At 43.8% G+C, this 20,136-nt stretch overlaps 1 protein-coding gene and 1 long non-coding RNA gene across 9 annotated transcripts in view; one reads left to right on the top strand and one right to left on the bottom strand.

The window, feature by feature from the left end:
- The window catches only part of WIPF1 (WAS/WASL interacting protein family member 1), a 42,582-nt gene extending 39,234 nt beyond the window's left edge, over positions 1–3,348 (bottom strand). The window contains 1 exon segment of the mRNA XM_019460007.2: positions 3,146–3,348. The gene's annotated coding sequence lies outside the window, so the exon portion shown is untranslated.
- LOC109273334 (uncharacterized) overlaps positions 1–20,136 on the top strand; it is a 143,143-nt gene that overhangs the window by 90,606 nt on the left and 32,401 nt on the right. The gene's annotated exons all lie outside the window — the stretch shown is intronic.

Here is a 20,136-nt window from a genome sequence, read left to right as displayed (position 1 = left end):
CTTATCCACATAACTAAAAGGTATCGAGTTTCTTCCCACTACTTCCCGTCTCTTCTAAGTTTTCTCTTTAAGGGGATCAAATTTTAAAGCCAGAGTTTTCCTAAATCTTCCAGCATATTTAGTTTCACTGGAGGATTAAGATCTACCCATGCGCCCTTACCCCCAGCATATATGTCAACACACTCAATATATTTTATTCATGTTATCACTGAAAGTGTAGTCTTACAATACAAGCAAAAGTATCACCAAATTTACTTCTAAAAAGGCCAAAAGACCTAGGAAGGAAAATGTCTTCCTTATGGTTATTCACTTTATTTTACTATTTTTTTTAAGCTTATTTATTTAAGAGACAGAGAGCACGAGTGGGGGAGGGGCAGAGAGAGAGGGAGAGAGAATCTCAAGCAGGCTCTGCACTGTCAGTGCAAAGTGAGATCATGACCTGAGTCAAAACCAAGAGTCGGACGCTTAACCGACTAAGCCACCCAAGGTGTCCCCTTTAAACCTTTTTTTAAATGTTTGTTTATTTTTGAGAGAGAGAGAGAGAGACAGAGAAGCGAGCATGCGTGAGTGGGAGAGGGGCAGAGAGAGGGAGACAGATATCTGAAGCTATGGGGGGCTGGAATGCATGACCCATGAGCCCGATGTGAGGCTCGAACCCACGAACCAGGAGGTCATGACTTGAGCCAATATCAGGAGTCAGACACTCAACCGACTGAGCTACCCAGGTGCCCCTGTTGCTGTGACATTTAAAACAAAGCATTTGTAATCTCAGAGTCTTACAACTGCAAGAGGGCACCTAGTGGCCTCTACACTGCATTTATGAAAGAAGCTCTTGAAATTATAGAAAACTTCACATTTAGTTGTTAGGTGGCCTTGGGCAAATTGCATAGTCTAAATCCAGTTTAGACTAGATCCATTTTATTCAAGAGTGAAATAAGGCAAATGTGTAACAATATTCACTATTTTGTTAAAAATAAAAGAAGTAAAAAAGCCTAACATGTAGCAAGTGCTCAATAAATGCTACTGTCTCCCCCCTCTATTTAACCATAAGAAAGAAACCAGGAGTTGATTGAAACCTTAGCCCACATGTCCATATCCATGCAAACCTCCATATTACAAATGAATGGTGAAGGGAGATGTGTATAGAGTGCATTTTAAATTTCTCAGAAAAAGCATACTAATTAAGGCATTCCTTATTCTAGTATTTTTTTCAGTTTTAATTTTTAGGAGTGAGGGTTGCAAAATACAGACAGAGGTATTTATGATAGTTCAAGAGAAATGCTCTTTTCAACAAGACATAAATGTATGGCAATTTAATTAAACAAAAGCGAAATGTTTCACAATTTAAACAGCCAGAAACTTACAAAGTAAAATGACATGTTCATGAAATGTTAAGCAGACTTCCAAAGGGCATAAAACTTGAAAGCTCCAGAAATTAGGGAGCTCACTTCCTCTTACATTTTAGCATAGATTGGACAACTTCCAGCCTATGGGCCAGATCTAGAATCTGATTTCATCAATGAGCAGGGTGAGATTGCTGCTGGACCCCAGGGAATCCTTTTTATCATGGACAGTTCTCGGAACACTGCACTTTATCCGGTGTCTGTATGATCCTTAAAAGTTTAAATATTAGAGTAATTAAAGAGCTGTGAACAATGAACTCATGTATGAACTTTTCAAAGAACAGCAAAAAGCCTGATTGGGATTCTAGAGAAATCATTTAAACCTCTTTAGACTACAAAAGGAAGGGTTTTGACTAGATGACGTGCCAGTTCAGAAGCAGCATAACTTTATGAAGTTAATGGGTAACACTTAAGACCCACAATCCAAATGAATTGGAAGGACGTGGCTTCCACACTGACTGACCAGCCTTTCCAGCCTCTCACCTCCCTCTCTCACTATCCTGTCTTCTTCTTTCTCTTGCCTTTTCACTTATCTGTCATTCTGTGTACCAAGCTGTTCTACTTTTCTTTTTTCCTTTTTAATTTTTTCTTTATGTTTATTTATTTTTGAAAGACAGAGAGAGACAGAGCACAAGCAGGAGTGGGGTGGAGAGAGAGGGGGACACAGAATCTGAAGCAGGCTCCAGGCTCTGAGCTGTCAGCACAGAGCCGACGTGGGGCTCGAACTCACAAATGGTGAGATCATGACCTGAGCTGAAGCTGGACGCTCAGCCGACTGAGCCACCCAGGCACCCCCTGTTCTACTTTTCTTAATCACAATCTTCCTGAACCTTTTCTCCATTTTACCACTTCTCCATTTTCTACTGCACACATTACTTATACCATTAAATTATTTAAAAGAAACTGTCCTTATTGTCCAACTAAAGTTGTATGGGCCCTCTTAATATTTTCAAGCTTTATTTTATGTTTCTCCATGGGGAAAAAGGAATATGTCAGGTCACTTTTTCATATGTGCCCCACAGGGGGGAAAATGTTTTTTTTATACAAAGTTTCCTTAATCCTGTTCTATAGGTCTCTAGGTACATTGCTTGAAAATTTTAAATTACAGTATTTTATGACAAAGTGTTAATCATATTAACTGTAAATAGTTATAATGAATGCTACAAAATTTGGTTAGCAGTATTTAAGGTGTTAAATAGAAAGGTTCTAAAGACAGACTGTCTTTTTCCTAAAATACTCCTCTTTGAAATGGTTTAATTTGGGATTTGAACTTAAGTGACATATCTGTAGCAATAGAATGGCAACAGCTTAGTTCCATGGTACTTTCCTTTGAAGTTTCCAATGACTCCCTTTACGTTAAAAGCACCTAACTGCTGCTTGCCAAAGCGATCACTCAAAAGCAGCGTGTGGACAACTGTACCATACACCGAAAGGATATACTTACAGACATCAACCTTTATTTTAAATGGAAAAAAAAAAATTCTTGTAGATTCAAACTTGTCCAGGGGTCAGGAAAAATTCTACTGAAAATCTCGCTTATTTTTTGGCACAAAACACAAGTTACAAATTGCCCACAGTCACAATAGTGTTGAAACTAGCATTCTGTGCAACAGGAATCGATTACGTGGTCTTCTACTGAGAAATCAAACTATCCCAACATATTACGGCCCACTAAAAGCCATTTAGTTCTTCCCTCTAGCTGATAAAGGAAATACATTTAGTTTGAATATAATTTTTCTTACCGTTAGAGGATACCGTAGGAAGGCATGATCGGGGACACAGGTAGACAGACAAGCAAGATGTGAGCCCAGAGAGAAAACGGTCCCTGAAAAAGGCATCATCTTCTAACGCAAGTGTGGGGTCGTTTTTAAACAGCCATTTTGGACAAGTTTTGGCCTCTTGTTAAATGTGACATACTGAGTCAGAGGCAGACGTCTTTCTGTGGTTATTCGCTTCCTGTCTGATTAATTTGTTGTTTGTTCCTTCCTCCTTTGCTTCAGAAAAAGAAACTAGATTGGTTTTACTTAAGAAGCAAGCAAGGAAAAAAAACAACAATGCTAAATTAAAAAATTAAGTGTTTCTCTTTCCACAAGGTATAACAAATCTGTTTGGTACAGTCACAAGAGATCAGGATGTCCATCCAGTTGGCAGGCCAATGTTATTCTGGACACCTGCACAATTATAATTGTTCACAGAGCCTGAGATTCCTTCAGGAAAATGCCGCTTGAAAGTATTACTCTCAAGGACTATATCGGTATTACTTTCATTGACTCTACCATTTAGTATTAAGGAAAAGAGTCACCCAAGCACTAGAAGCTCTCAGCTACACCAATGATTAGGGTAAGTGATTCTTCCTCATCTACAGAGCATTCAAGTGTGTAGAGAGAAAGTCAGAGATGCAGGTGAAGAGAGCTGGTCAGGTGTATGAAGGCAAATGAGTTCTAAAATGTGATTCTGGTGCCCAAGACAGGATAAATGATACTCAGCTCAAGTCATATGAAGATCCAGAGCTTTCTGTTCAAAAATGTTTTGTTTCTGCCCTTCATACTTAATGGGATAACAATAACTCTCCCAGAAGATGCTTGACGAAAGCAGAGATAATGAGTGCAGAATGAGGAAAGGCAGATGTCTCGTTATTAAAGGTCTCTAAGAAGTGGATAGGCAACAGGCCACATGTAGAAAATACTATGCCAAAATCTTGAGTTATGTATAAATAATCTGAAAATGCTCATAATTCTTGCTTGATCCATCTGAAAGGTTCAGACTTATATTTGCAACACATAGCATGTAACTCTGAGAAGAAAAACTTTGAAAACAAAAACATATCTGTAGAAAGAATGAAAAACAGAGGCATATTTCAGAAACTAACTTCATTGTAAAATTAGAACTTTGGATCCTGATTCTGCTGGGTTCAGAAGGAAAAGGCATGAAAAGACCACAAGTTGCCTAATAATCCCTTCCCTGTAAAATGACAGGACTGGGTAGACCAGTGGTTCTCAATTCAGGAGGCGGGTGGAAATGTGTGGATTCATTTTTAGTCGGGGGTGAGAAGCAGTGGGTTGGAATGGGGAGCCCTGTGGGATTCTTGGGTAGAGCTCAGAATGTGGAATTTCCTATGATGCTTTGGATGGTCTTACCCAAGATACTGACAGTGCTCCTACTGAGGAGTACTGGGATAGTTGATGTCTAAGGCTCTTTCAGACTCTAAATTCTTTGTGATATGAATCTAGCTGTATGAGTAGAGTTTTATGACGCTGGGCCGTGGCAAAATTCCTGGAAGTAGAGCACTCAAGGATTAGTAATGGAGAGTCCTCCACTTTGCCTGGAGTCATCTAAAGGCAGGAGTGCATCGGTCTTGCCTAATATAGGATCTAGAGTCCAGGGGACATGCAGTATGGGAATAAATACATGCAGGTATGGGGCACCAGACAGAGGTGGAGGCCTGCTGCTGGCATCTCCTTCCCTCTCCATTAACCTCAGGAAAATAGAAAACGTGGTCAGCTACCAAGTAAATGCTTGAGTGAACCTTAGGGAAGTCTAAGTATAGTCTAACTAGGTCTAAAAAGGGAACATGGGGATTGTGATGATTTCTCTCTTTATTTTCAGAATTATTTTGAAGGTCTCTAAGTAAGGCATTGCAAATACACACACGCACACAGATACACCCACAACTGCTCAGTACACAGGCAGTCCCGTCCATTCCCATCCATCAGGGATGGTTCAATTGTTAGGGAGAATCACTTAGAAGGCTTCAGCCCCCAAGACGCACAAGGGAGTAGGTGTCTAGATTTCAGGTCTGTCTTCATCTTTAATGAAAACTTATAAATACAGTCAACTTTGGACACATTTATGAGGTATCTATTAGGTACCCTAGGACATAAATCAGATAATGTTCCTCCCCTGCTTAAAATCCTGCAGTGGTTTCCCATTTCACCTAGAAAGTCCAGATTCTTTCCCTGGGCCCATAAAACCCCACAATATCTGGCCCTGCCCTAGCCCTCTGACCTCCTCTCAAGTAACAGCCCTTCTTGCTAATTTACCTTCCAGTTCTTTCTGTTCCTTAAACACATTAAGCTCATTTGCATCTTGGGGCCTTACACTTGTAAGCCCTCCTCTCCCCCCTCCTACACTCATCTCCTGGTTCCTTCTCATTCTTCAGTTGTCAGCAAAAATCCTCCTCCTCATGCCCCATCTCTGTGCCTATTTTCTTTTATGCACAGCACATGTCCCCACTTGACATTCTTTTATTTAATGGTTTATGTACTTGTGCGTCCCCACTAGAATTCCAACTCCATGAGGACGGGGACCTTCTTTTCTATGGTCACCTCAGCATCTACAACAGCCTCTGACACTTGGTAGGTGCTCAGTAAATGTGTTGAGTGAAAAAAAAATCAGTATCTCCTAAAAATTCTTCCATAATATAACATTCCCTTAAGAGCTTCAGATTGTTTCCTCTCAAATAGTGAGTGAGAAATGCCAAGACGAGACTTGCACCCTCTTCTTGGGAAAGTTCAAGTTAAAAGGGAACTTTCTAGGGTGGCTCGGTCGGTTGAGTGTCCAGCTTTTGACTTCGGCTCAGGTCATGATCCCAGGGTAGTAGGACTGAGCCCTGTGTTGGTCTCCACGTTGGGCGTGGAGCCTGCTTGCGATTCTTTTTCTTTCTCCCTCTGCCCCTCCCCTGCTTGTGCACACAGGCATGCCCACGCATGTGCTCATGCGCTGTCTCTTTCTCTCTGTCTCAAAAAAAAAAAAAAAAAAAAAAAAAAAAAAAAAAAAAAAGGACATGTAACGGGAACTTTTCCAGAGGAAGGATGCCACAGATCTTCAGCAAAGCCTGTTAGCCCACCAGTGGATGCAGTGCAGGTAGCTTATGTAATTGGGCAGTAGGGAGAGAAAAATGGGCTTAAAAAGTCAAAAGTAAACAATCCGATCAGAAAGGGAGAGGAAGAAATAAGATAAAGGAAATGAGGCCAGAAAAGATCAGGGAGAGGTTGTGTGGTGGACTGGGGAGAGTTCCAGCTGCATCGAGGGCTACAGGAGACTTGAAGGCCACACTGCAATGATGACACACAAGTGTGGGATGTGAAGGTGCTTCCTGCCCTTCCTCCTCAGTGAGCGGTCTCAGATGGGTATCAGCTTCTTGAAAGAAGGAAATTTAAGACCGCATGAGACTGCAGAGATCGAAGTTCTCACTGTCACTTACAGATGAGGAAATGGGGGTCCAGGGAGGCTAAGCGACCTGCTTGTATCACACAGCTGGCAGCAGCAGAGCAGGAGCCACAGCCTGGTCTCCTGCTCTGCAGTCCAGTGTCATTACCACCGTAAGCTTCATTTTAGGTTCTGAAGGAGGATTTCACTTACTTCCTTTCTATAAGCATAAGGAGACAGCAGAAAGAAAAGGTGTAGGGAGAAGGCTGTGGTATGGAGGGAAGAAGGTGAGGGAGGGTACGATTTGTGTTGCTGTCGGGGCCATTATTATAATCCAAGGCCAAAGGTAAATGGATTAAAAATCCACAGCAAAGAAAGACAATCATAGTTCTGGACTTCAAAGAGAATTAAAAAAAAATTTTTTTTTATGTTTTGTTTTATATTTGAGAGAGAAAGAGATAGAGCGTGAGCAGGGGAGGGGCAGAGAGACGAGACAGAATCTGCGTGCTGTCAGCACACAGCCCCATGCAGGGCTCGAACTCACGAACCACGAGATCATGACCTGAGCCGAAGTGGGACACTGAACCAACCCAGCCTCCCAGGCGCCCTGAGAATTTTAAATGTGTATTTCACCCCCATTCAAAACACAGACCAACTGAGCTTAACGGTAGAGTAAAACAAAATCAATAAGCTCTTGAACCAATCAGGTAAAGAATCCTCCATATTAATGTACAGGAAAAAAAAAAAAAACACCACCACAAACAGACAGAAGATTATAAAACAACAGCACAGTTTTTACCAGTCTGGGAAAAGCAGTAAAGGACCACAGCCCATGACCCTCCCGTGGCAACCCCAAATCAACACAGAATGAATCAGGGGAACAGCAACATGTATAAGACATGAGAAGCCTTGTTTGCTTATAATTCTGGTTTTCCAAGTTGTGTTTCCATGACTACCTGTTATAGTATAGTTTTTGCCCTGATAGTAGAAAGATGTTTTAGAATACTGGTTCCTCAATTCTCAAACACCTTCCTCAATAGCAACATGCCCTCCCTTATAGCTTGTTAGGGGAAAAGAGAAACCATGCCAGATTAAACGTGCGCATTTATTGTGTGAGGAAATCTACTTTCAAAATGTTAAAATATGAGAATTACATGATTTAAAACAGCAGAAACAAAGAAATTTCCCTCTTCCCCCAAAATAATGAGTACAGTTACACAGGTTTGATCAAATTTATTTTTTTAAGTTTATTTATTTATTTTGAAAAAGAGAGTGTGTGTGAATGGGGAGGGGCAGAGAAAGAGGGAGAGAGAATCCCAAGCAGGCTCCATGCTGTCAGCGCAGAGCCTGATGCGGGGCTCAAACCCATGAACTGTGAGATCATGGCCTGAGCCAAAATCAAGAATCGGACGCTTAACCACCTGAGCCACTCAGGCACCCCAGAGGTCTGATCATGTAAAAATAATCTCAGAAATACAGGGAAATTAAAAGCAAGTTTTGTACCATTCTACACCCTATCAATATAAATTAGTGTAATCTTACTGGGGGCAAATTTGCAATATATTTCCATACGTTTTGGCAGCTTGGCATTCATTCATCCTACTTATACTGATGCCCTTCAATTTTTGTTTGGAGACCCCTCTCTCCCTCACTCTCAGAGCTGTGGGTCTGAGGCGTGTGCTCCCACTGCAGAGACAGGAAGAGCATGTGATTCAGGGTCAGCTAATCAGAGCCTTGCATTCAGTTGGCCCCACATGCTTTTTTAGTGACGGCCAGTGAACTCATTAAAACCAAGGGAGCTTGTGGTCTGAGGCGAGGCCATTTCGGCTGGATGGGCTGGAGTTGGATCTGTGAGGATACGGGGGCTGGAACAGCCACACTCATCCTTTGACGACATGAGGTCTGAAAGTGAAACCAACGAGTGGGGAACTGGGGGTGGGGGAAAATCAGCTACTGATCCTGTTGGTTGAATACATCTGTACCACAGGTTAGCCCTGTTTCTGGGCTTTTATTTTATACTAACAAACAAATTCTCTATTTTGTTTGAGATAGGACAGTCAGGTTTTCTATCACTGGCAATACAAACACTCTTGGGATGTGGAAATCGGTACTAGAAGCGAGTGTTGCATGTGGCTAACCCTAAAATGCGCGGGTACCGATTTAAGGTCAGGTGCAGGCTAGTGCAGGCTCTCCTGGGCTAGTTGGCGTCCTTGTTATGTGATGGCAAACACCACCACTGCCACCTGTTGAATCCTTGGCCTAATACGTCCATGAGCCTACTGATGGTGCACCACTAGAGGATCTGGAGGAAACATGTAGAATGTTGGCATGTGTGGGCTGTTTCTTGCAGTCTTCAGTAAGAACCATAGAAGAGAGATAATTTAGGCTGAAGCTTACTGCAGGCACAGAGAGGCAAAAAATACAACTCTCTGTTAGAGGCCTTTTTTTTGCCTGTGATCTGTAACGAAGATGGTTGAGGGTCAAATAATCTGGAACCTTGTGGTTTGGAAAACTCAAAATGTCTATGCTATGCTAACACTGGATAAAGTAGGGTCGAAAGGTAAGAACCCTATCAAGAAATACATCTGGAACACAGAAGCCCGATACCCCAGTGTCCCTCCAAAGACATTCTGTTAGGTCCTCTCATCTGAACATACGGCCAGTTACTTTCTTTGTGATACACTGGGATCCATTTCAAGAGCGAGGAGTAAATTATGAATGGTTCTACCAGCTCAGGCCATTGTTTCAAATTGTACCTAATCAGAGACTAAGATTGAGGCCACAAAGTTGGAGAGTGGAGGATGGTTCATTTGGTGGGAGACAGAAGTGCCCAGACTTGGTCCCACATTTAAAGACTATGACTTGTGGCCCCTGGGTGGCTTAGTTAGTTAAGTGTCCCACTCTTGATTCCAGCTCAGGTCATGATCTCCTGGTTGTGAAATCGAGACCTGGGTTGGGCTCTGTGCTGAGCCTACTGGGGATTCTCTCTCTCCTTCTCTGTGCCCTTCCCTAGCTTGTGTATGCACATGTGAGCATTTTCTCTCTCTCAAAATAAATAAGTAAATAAATACTAAAAACAAAAACGAAAACAAAGACTATGACTCAACACAATCTTGAGTTTTGGTTACATGGAGTTCAGGGATTGGAGACACCTACCAAATTTTTAAGGGCACTACACTAGAGGATAAAGTCCAAAACTAGTTAAAAACAGATTATGATTGGGGTACCTGGGTGGCTCAGTCAGCTGAGCAACCAACTCTTGATTTCAGCACAGGTCATGATCTCACAGTTTCATGAGTTTGAGCAGGGAGGAGCCTGCTTGAGATTCTCCCTCTCTCCACCCCTCCCCTGCTCTCACTTTGTCTCTCTCTCAAAATAAATAAATAAATTTAAAAACAAAAAAACATATTATGATTGCTCAAACCCTAAGGCAATCCCTAGATTCCTGATGACAATAGGTGGGTTGAGGAATAGGGGGAGGCCTGCTCTTTGAGATGGCTCTGGAAGACGGCAGAAACGGAAGATCCTCGCAGAGAGCAGAAGCAGGGTAAGCCACTGGCTGGCCAAAGTTCTCATCCCACTGACAGCATGGGGAGAACTTGCCTGGTGGGTTATAAAATATTCTAGAGACTGGCAACTGATGTCTCATTCTCTCCTTGCCCAAATGGGAATTTAACCACAAGATTCCTCTACTGTTCTCCCCGCCGCCATTGTACGCTGGGTATCACACCATATTGGAGCCGTACAGGCAACTCTATATTTTCTACCAACTACGTTATAAAGAGTTTAAAATGGGAAATTATAATAATATATTTAGGGGTGCCTGGGTGGCTCAGTAGGTTGAGTGTCCGACTTGGGCTCAGGTGATGATCTCGCTGCTCCTGAGTTTGAGCCCCACGTCAGGCTCTGATGACAGCTCAGAGTCTGGAACCTGCTTTGGATTCTGTGTCTCCCTCTCTTTCTGCCCTTCCCCCTCTTGTGCTCGGTCTCTCTCTCTCTCTCTCTCTCTTTCTCTCAAAAAATAAATAAACATTAAAAAAATAGTAATTTACTTAACACACTATTTCAAAAATATCATTATAACATGTCCTCATAATAAAAAGTATCAACTAGGCATTTTGCATTCTTTTCTTTGACTAAGTCTTCAAAAATATATATTTTACACTGGCAACATTTCAGATGCTCAAGAGCCACTACCATACTGGACAACACAGCTCTAGATGGTGCAGCCTGGTGGGAAGGAGCCCCTATTTTACTCCTCCTTTTCCTCAGTAGGATACACTGATGACACTTTCACACATAATCAAAGTCAGTCCTGGGGAAGTCTCGGGGCTGCCCAGACACAGCCCCGGGCTCTAGATTCAGGGCTAACAAGAGTTTGTCCTGCTTGGAGCCATCTCTTAAAACTTCTCGGGCTTGTGGCCAGAAGAATTAAAGACCCCAGTTGGCTTCTCCTTCCTAGACTCTTAGCGCTGACAATCCTAGCACAGGACTTGAATCCTCAGCCAAGATATACTGCATATGATACCTTCAAAGTGGGGGCTCAGAAAAGATCCACAGACTCAAAAGCCTCCGTGGCTTTCCACTGTTCACCAGGTAAAATCTAGAGTCCCTGAAGTGACTAGCAAGGCCCACGGGGACCTGACACTCGCCCACTGATCTGCTTCCTGGACCACTGCTCCACCCCGTCCCCCATCCCTTGTCCTAGGGCATTTCGGACCATTTTCTCCTGGTTTTGTGGCTTGCTCCCCTCACCTGTTCACATTCTGTGTTGCCTGTGCATGGTCTGCTTTTCCAACTAGAGAAGGAGCCTATGGAGCATAGTGTTTGCCTTGTTCACTGCTGTCCCCCCAGCTGCTTTAGATCACTATCTGGCATATCACTGGGGCTTGAAAAATAGTTGTAAATGGACTTTAAAAGCGTCCAACTCCAGGGGCACCTGGGTGCCTCAGTCAGTTGACCGTCAGACTTCGGCTCAGATCATGAGCCCCACATTGGACTTGCTGTTGCCAGTGTGGAGCCTGCTTTGGATCCTCTGTCTGCCCCCCGCCCGCCCACCCCAGCCTCTGCTTTCTCTGTCCCTCCCCTGCTCAAGCGTTCTGTCTCAAAAATAAATTTTAAAACATTAAAAAAAAATTAGGGGAGCCTGGGTGGCTCAGTCAGTTAAGTGTTCAACTTCGGCTCAGGTCATGATCTCAGGGTTCATGAGTTCAAGCCCCTCGTCAGACTCTGTGCTGACAGGTCAGAGCCTGGAGCCTGCTTCGGATTCTGTGTCTCCCTCTCTCTCTGCCCCTTCCCCGCTCACGTGCACTCTCTCTCTCAAAAATAAATACATATTAAAAATACATTTTAATAAATAGATAAAAACATTAAAAAATTAAATAAAAGTGTCCAAGTCCAAGTTTAGTTTCATCCCTCATTGAACCTAAGGTTGGGGTTAGGCTGCCACAGGTTTGGGTGTAGGTCGGGAAGCACCAGGGTGGGGTAGGTTTGTGCTGGATTTGTTCCTCCCAAAGGTCCTGGGAAGGCTCTTACTTCTCCTGTCATGTGGTGACACAGGACAGACATTTACAAAGACAACGTGGGGACCTGCCAACACATGTAACAGCTCTTTCTCAAGCAGGGCTATTTGCCAGTGTCAGGGATATGACAGAGCCTCTTACTTAAGTTAAAAAATGGCGAGGTGACTCCCTTGGTAAGAAGAAAAGGAGAACCACATCCGGAGTGGGAAGAAAGAGACCCAGCACCATCCAGAAAGAACATTCCCATAATGGTTTCATATATTCATACTCAACCAATCAGTATTTTATCCCCAAAGACCAGCTGTCCAGTACATTAGGTTCTGAGGACAAAACGGAAGGCCCTGTTTCTCTACACTGACAGTTTGATGTTTTTATTCTTTAATTTTTTTTAATGTTTATTTATTGGGGGGGGGGGAGGGAACGGCAGAGAGAGAGAGAGAGGGAGACACAGAATCTGAAACAGGCTCCAGGCTCTGAGCCATCAGCACAGACCCCGAATGTGGGGCTTGAACTGGGAACGGCGAGATCAAGACCTAGGCCAAAGTTGGACACCCAACCAACTGAGTCACCCAGGCGCCCCCAGTTTGACAGTTTTATACTCAGCAAATAACAACAACAAATGCTGAAATTGGAACATCACTGATTTTATGTCTTTGACGGACAAATGCTTTTTATGTGTGGAAAGACCGTTCAGGTTTCCTTTGAAAGCACTGTCTCGTCTTAGGTAATTTAATTAAGATGCAAAAATTTCCCAGTTGGTCACCAACATCCAATACAAGTGGCCCCCAAGGGGAAAACCCATGTGAAATATAGAGAGAAGTTTCTTTCAACCCAAGGGGAAAACTAGTGGAAAGCCCCATTTTCACATCCTGCTGTGTATCCACTTGTATACACAATAGGGAGAATCTACTGCCATATGGATAGCCCTGGGTTCCTTTTGGTTGCTAATCATTAAGCATAAAGCCCAGGCTGGGGCCTTTACGATTATTTCTGGGGTGGGACAATAGCCATATTGTTCCTCATTCAGACTTCTCTAGATGGTTACCCAGTGTCTGTAGCTAAAGGACAGAAACCACGGGGACAGGAGAGCCTTCCACGGGGTACTCGGGAAACAAGAGCCTATGTAACTCTGCACCTTTGGGCCTGACGTCACCCATCTGAACACTGCAGGAAGGGCTCCATGACCCAAGACTTCCCCTGGGACCCCTGACTGCACAGAAGCCAGGCCTGGCTGGTGCAGCTGTTACCTGGAAAAGGCACGCCCAACCACTCTGCATGTGGTCAGGAAATGGAGGCATTTGTGGGTGTCAAAATAGTGGGGGGCCTTTGGGGACTTCACACCTGGGGACCGGAGACGCTAGACAATTTGCAGTGTCCCCGACTGTCCCACTCAGTGAAGAATTGTCCCATACGATTTTCAAAGGTCCTCTTAGAGACTGATGTAGGAAAGAAAGTGTTTCTAGTGATCTGATCCCAGACCTTGGCTCCATGTTAAATATAAACTCAAAGTAATTATGGCACTGTTGTATTAGCCCCTGAATGTTCCAGTAACACAACCATCCTATAAATGAAATACTATGTTTTGCTCAGTTTTACTAACAGGTCTTCACCCCTCTTGGCAGATCACGTGCCCAAAGGCATTGCCCCTGGAGGTACGTAGTTCTCTAGCCCTTATCCAAGTTAGTGTGAAGGTGCAGTTGCCCACTGACGGTGGTTACAGGTGGAGATGTAAGCACCCAGCCAATTACTTCATTTTGTTTGCTAATGAGTTGTATCCGATCCCTTACAAATTGAAGTTATTTAATAATAAATTATGTTCCTTTTATTTCTCTCTCCTTTTTAAATAAAGTTTATGTATTTTGAAAGAGAAAGGAGAGAAAGAGAGAGAGAGAGAGAGAGAGGAGAGAACGAGTGGGGGAGGGGCAGAGAGAGAATCCCAAACTGACTGCGGCACCAGCATGAAGCCCCGCTCGGGGCCTGAACTCACAAACCGTGAGATGACAACTGAGCTGCAGTTGAGAGTCAGACGCTTCACTGACTAAGCCACCCAGGCGCCCCTAGTTCTCGTTTTAATTGCAGGTAAAGATAATATAGATTTTGGAGGAAATTATCTGTCAGGTCAGATTATTTCACTGATGCAGTTTCACTGAAGGTCGTGAAGTCGGCACTGGAAAATAGTGGAGTGGGTGCAGAGTCAGACAAGGCTGAGGGCCACTGTTCCTGGGCTTATAGTCAGGGATGCAGTTTGATGGTTCTGCTCATCTAGCCCAGGAGGGAGAGAAAGGGGCCACGGGGACCACAGCCGCTCACCTACAGTCCAGGGAGGGAATTGTGCACTTATTTCCAAACAGGTCACAGACGCACGGTGCTTCCTTCTCCTGTTTCTTAGCTGACTCTGCTTCTCTCAGTGGCTTGGCTGAAACAGAATTTATTCTACTTCAGTGACCCCAGATTCCCGGGGGGATTCTGCTACTCCAAGAACTTTCTGCCTCCCATTTGGCTGCTCTGGATTCTCCAAATGCCTGGGAAAACAGACTGTCGGGAAAACACGTCCAGGTTGTCTCTGGTGGGATGGCTACCCTATCAGGACACGGGAAAGACAATGGAAAGTGATTCCTATGGGACCAAGTGCATGCACGTAGTTCTCTCAACTCCAAATATGGGTGCAGGGGCCATAGGATCAGGAAAGGGCATGATCGCAAGGGGTGTGTGCGTGCACACGTTTTGCTTTTGTTTTGTTTCGTTCCCTTTGCTCAGTGCTGACCACATGACTCCTTCTCCTGCCTCATGGAACTGCTTAACTCAGCCTTGGACCATTTTATTCTGCTTCAGGACCATTCTGACAGTATGATTGATCAGTTGGCGGTTTATGTAAAAAGCAACTCCACAACTACATTTAAATATCGACTAGTGCACCTGAAACGGTTACAAGATTGCACGTCAATTATTTTTCAGTGAAAGAAAAAACAAATAAGTAATGACTAGTTTGGGAATAACAAACCACAAAGATTTGAGGTATAAGAACTACATGTGGTTTATATTTTTGTAGGACACCCTCAGGAAGATAAATGGGCAGAGTTAAGAAAGAAAAAAAATATCTCCATGGCCTCTCCCTGCCTCATCCCGACCACCATTAAAAAAATAAAAAATAAAATAAAACAAACAGCCAACCCCCCCCCGAGCCCAGGCTGCTTGTTACTCTTGGCTCCTAGGAGGCAGTTGTGTTTTAGGCAAGGCAAATAAGTAGCTGCCTGGGGACTGTGGCTAAGGTCAAGAACAGCCTGCTAGCATAACCTCCACTTCTGCCAACAGCCCCTGCCAGGCTGAGCGCGGCCCCTCTCCAGCCCCGGGGCTGTCTTCCTTCAGATTAGCTTCTCCAACTTGACCCTGTGCCATCACCACCTTTCCTACCCTTGACCTGGCCCCACACGCAACATCTCAGCCAGTCTTCTCAGCCAAAAAGAGAGACACGAAACAGGGAATTGCTTTCTAGAAATAAAAAATATTTTCTACAATCCTTTTATCTGCTTACACTACGTGTGTGTCCCTGCCTGCATGGCTACCTGGTGAGTAGGGCCATCGCTAGGGCTCCGATGCACAGCGGTCATCCAACAGAGACCTTCTACCCATCACGTGACAAGGGCTGCCGGTGACACGAGAGCGATCAAACAGACAAAGCTCTCCACGCACGTGGAGTTCACATTCGTATCTGAGCTGATGACACGGTGGAAGGAAAACGAATTTATCCCCTGAATCGTGCAGCCCAGGTGTTCGTTTCAGCCGGCTCACCTTACACAGAGTAGCCTCACGAAGCTGACCTCCTGAAGGAGGCCTAATTCAGGCCCACTCCAATTTAAGTGCACAGCGCTCTGAAGTCCTTAGGTGGGGATAGGCATTTTGGTTTGAGAACCATTTCCATACAATCATACTTGATGGCATCCTGCCAGGCCAGCCCACAAACGTCTACTTAATTCATAGTGTGACTAACCAGACTTCATTTCCAAGTCTTCAAAGGAAAGGCCTCAGAGATGATGGAGGGGTGAGGGCTTCATTACTCTGGTGCACTCCGGCCTCAGCCTCTACCCCCTGCCGCTAGGCTGCCCTGCAATTTCCCCACTCAGGACCCTGAGTGGCTTCTGTCCCTTCCCCACGATAAGATGATCTCACCAACATGGAAGGAAGAAACATGTTGTTTTGAAAGAAAGAGGAGCTGTTCACCCAAATGACGTTGAATTAGTGGGCGTTTTGTTGAGACAAAAGAATACAGAGGCACCTGCATGGCTCAGTTGATTGATGTCGGGTCATGATCTCAGGGTTGTGGGATTGAGCCTAGAGTGGAGCCTGCTTGAGACTGACTCTCTCTCTCTCTCTCTCTCTCTCTCTCTCTCCTCCTCCTCCACCCCATCATTCTTTCTCTCAAATTAAAAAAAAAAAGAAAAAATATATAGGGCTGTAGTGAGATCCTATGGCAGAATCACACTGTCTGGGGGGGTAATTTCCTTAAGTTTCTCTTACCTTTTATAGTTTCCTTCCTTCACTTAATATATCTTTTTCCTTATTAAAAATTCATACATGGAAATGTTTAGAAAATATAAATAAATTTTTAAATGACCCATAGTACTCAAAGAAACCAGTTAACATTTTGGAATTTGCTTCCAGTCTTTTTTTCCTCTGTGTGTGTGTGTGTGTGTGTGTGTGTGTGTGTGTGTGTGTGTCTAAAATGGGATCATACTGGGGTGCCTCAGTGGCTCAATCGGTCGAATATCTGACCCTTGATTTCAGCTCAGGTCATGATCTCAGGCTCATGGGATTGAGCTCCAGATTGGGCTCCATACTGAGCATGAGCCTGTTTGAGATTCTCTCTCTCTCTCTCTCTCTCTCTCTCTTTCTCTCTCCCTCAGCTCCTCTCTCCCATTCACATTCTCTCTCTCTCTCAAATAAAAAAAATAATAAAATGGGATCCTACTGTATATATGTAGTTTTACATCCTCTTTTCACATTTGCTCATATTATTAAATATTCTCCTAATGCAATTTTAATAGTTGAATATTTCATTTTATGTGTGGTCTATTACCTGTGTAGCTAATTTTCATTGTTAAACATTTAAATTGCATCCAATTTCGCTGTTACAAATCCTACCAGGTTAACAGACTAAATATTTGTAGTCATTTCAGATTATTTTCTCAGGATACATGTGTTACAGTACAATCACTGGAATGGAAGATACAAAGGTTTCTCTTTTAATGATCTTGATACATATTGTTAAACTGTTTTCTCACAGCGGTAGCATTTCTTCTCCCATTAGTACCTACTTCATTTCTTTTCTTAAAAAAATTTTTTTTATGTTTTTATTTTATTTTTGAGAGAGAGAGAGAGAGAGAGAGAGAGAGAGAGCGCGCACAAGCAGGGAAGGGCCAGAGAGACAGGGAGACCGAGAATCCGAAACAGGCTCCAGGCTCTGAGCTGTCAGCCCAGAGCCCAAAGCGGGGCTCAAACCCACAAACCATGAGATCATGACCTGAGCTGAAGTCAGATGCTTAACCCACTGAGCCACCCAGGCACCCCCCCTGGGTGCCTTCATTTCTTTTCAACATGTTCTATTATTAGCACTTGTAAAAATCTTTACCAATTTGATAGATGAAAATTATATGTACGGACAGTTTTGATTTTCATTTCTTTTATTAGTGAGGCTGGCAGTGTTTCATATATTTCTTGTCTTCTCCATTATTAGCATATATTCCTCCATTAATTGTCTGTTATCTGGATTTTTTTAATCACAAGGTTTTAATCTTTCCCTTATTTCTTCCATTTTTGAACCTAAAGATTACTTAAAAGTTCCATGACTTTCCATAGACAAAATAAAATGTCCTAACCTTTGAAGGACTGGATGGGTAAACAGTGACCCTTTCTGTACACCAATAAAGCAAATTTCATAAATTAAGGACGGCCTCTATTGCCGACAGATACACGCTTTCGTAAGAATTTTCTGAGATGGCGACAGTGGCTAATTTTGTGTGGCCTGTGAGAATTTTCACCATTTCCAGAAATGTCTCCGTCTTAAGTCGGGAGGAGGGTGCAGGAAGTCTGGGCCCATCTCACTGTGACACATCTACCTCAAAGGCAGAAGTAGGAATGCTTGCTTATTGTTACACACATGCATCCGTGTGCGAAGCTCTAAACTCCGAGTACAGAAAACAGTCATTATGACCCTGAGTCACCTAATTCCATCTTCACAAGACAAAAGTTCCCAGGAACTAAGGAGCGATGTGGGCTGACCCAATGAGTCTCCAAAGCTTCCTTTATCTTCACTGTCTTCACCAGCCATTAAACAAATATTTCGGAAGAAGTCAAATCTAATTTAGAGGGACGCCTGGGTGGCTCAGTCGGTAAAGCGTCTGACTCTCGGTTTCGGCTCAGGTCATGGTCTCTCGGTTCATGGGCTTGGGCCCCGCGTCAGGCTCTGCACTGATGATGTGGAGCCTGCTTGCGATTCTCTCCCTCCCTCTCTCTCTGCCCCTCCCCTGCTTGCTTGCATTCTCTCTCTCTTTCTCAAAATAAATAAACACTTAGAAATCTAATTCAGAATTTTTTTCTTTAATGATTAAAAACTTGGTGACCAAAACCACTTCTGAGCATAGATCATTCAAAGTAACCACAGTTCGGTACCTGATGATTCACCCGAGGACCTGGGCTGGCATGCCATCCTCTGGCCTCCTTTCCACTGGGTCTTCCCAAGTCAAAGGCTCTTGCCCATTTCCTACAGTTCCCTCTCCCTCTCCTTGCCAATGTCCTACAGTTCCACTCAGAAGGTGTTTGATGCACCTAAGTGAGAAAGGCAGCCACTCTGGGGGAAAGTGCATGGAGCATACTAAACACTCAACAGTGTCAGCTATCATGACTATTACTAAGTGAGCTAAGTGTCTCCATGGTTCGTGCTGCTTCATAAAGGAGGAAACAGAGCAGGAAAAGTGGCTCTTTCTGTTCACAGAGGGATAATTCAATACAATGTGAGAATGAAGAATTTACCCTATTTGACAGTTGAGAAAAGTTGGGTACCAGTAATTCCAGTAACTCTGTTTTATATCATTCTACAGCTAGGTTTCAAATCCCCTCAGGACCATTTCAAAAAGCTGGTGTTGATCCACCTGATTTGTGCCGGTCCCATTCTCATTCACCAGTGCTGCCGCATTTTTGTGCATTTCCAAACATCGCTAGATTCAAGGAACACAAATTCAAAAAAAAAAAAAATGCCCCAGCAACTTCCTAAAAATACTGTTTCTCCTAAAATTTAAAGAGAAATAGGGATTAGTAAATAGATTTTATGCTCACTGCTTTGTTTTCATTCACCCGGATGGGCTCATTGCCTCTCAGTAGGCTTGTCGCCATCCCTCCCAGGAGGAGGATAGGAAGCCACTAGTCTCAAAACCCCCCAAGGCAGAGAACAGGACTTCTCTTCTAGGGCACTAAGAAGATGCCCCAAAGCCCTTTGGGGGTGGTCTCACCCACCTGGGGAGTAGAAAACAGCGCTGATTTTCCAGGCTGCTTTATTCTCGCGGTTAAGGAGCAAACAGAGAGAACAGCAATGGTCTGAGAATGTTTTCGGAGCAGGTGCATAGTGAACTGAAAGAAAACAGGCTTTGAGGCAAGGTCTGATTTCTCTCTGAGCAAGTGAGAAAACAAAACCACGATACCTATCATTATGCCCAAGTTCGGTCACCACAAGATGAGGATGGCACTGTGACGCGAAAGACAGCCGTGCCCAAGAGTCAACTGAAGCTGCAGCAGAACTGAACACCACACCGAACGCGCTCTGAGTATCCAGCTCTCGTCGGCAGGGAGCTCACGGAGAACCAATATGAAAGATGACCGGTGTGAAAGTTCATTTTCCAAAGTACAATGGCTTCTGTACACACACCTTTCTACTCCTCTGAAACTCCTTCCTGCCTCGTACAAAATCCTCTGTGGAGGCCCATTTTTAGCATTCTTCCCTAGCAGTGTCCGCTGAATTCCCTTCAACCTCTAACTGCACACCGCCGAGATAAGGGTTCCTTCTTTGGCTTTGT

This window comes from Panthera pardus, unplaced genomic scaffold (assembly GCF_024362965.1).
Source record: "Panthera pardus isolate Hobbes unplaced genomic scaffold, ASM2436296v1 HiC_scaffold_10, whole genome shotgun sequence".
Classification (NCBI taxonomy): Eukaryota; Metazoa; Chordata; class Mammalia; order Carnivora; family Felidae; genus Panthera; species Panthera pardus.
This window is presented reverse-complemented; position numbering and strand designations above follow the sequence as displayed.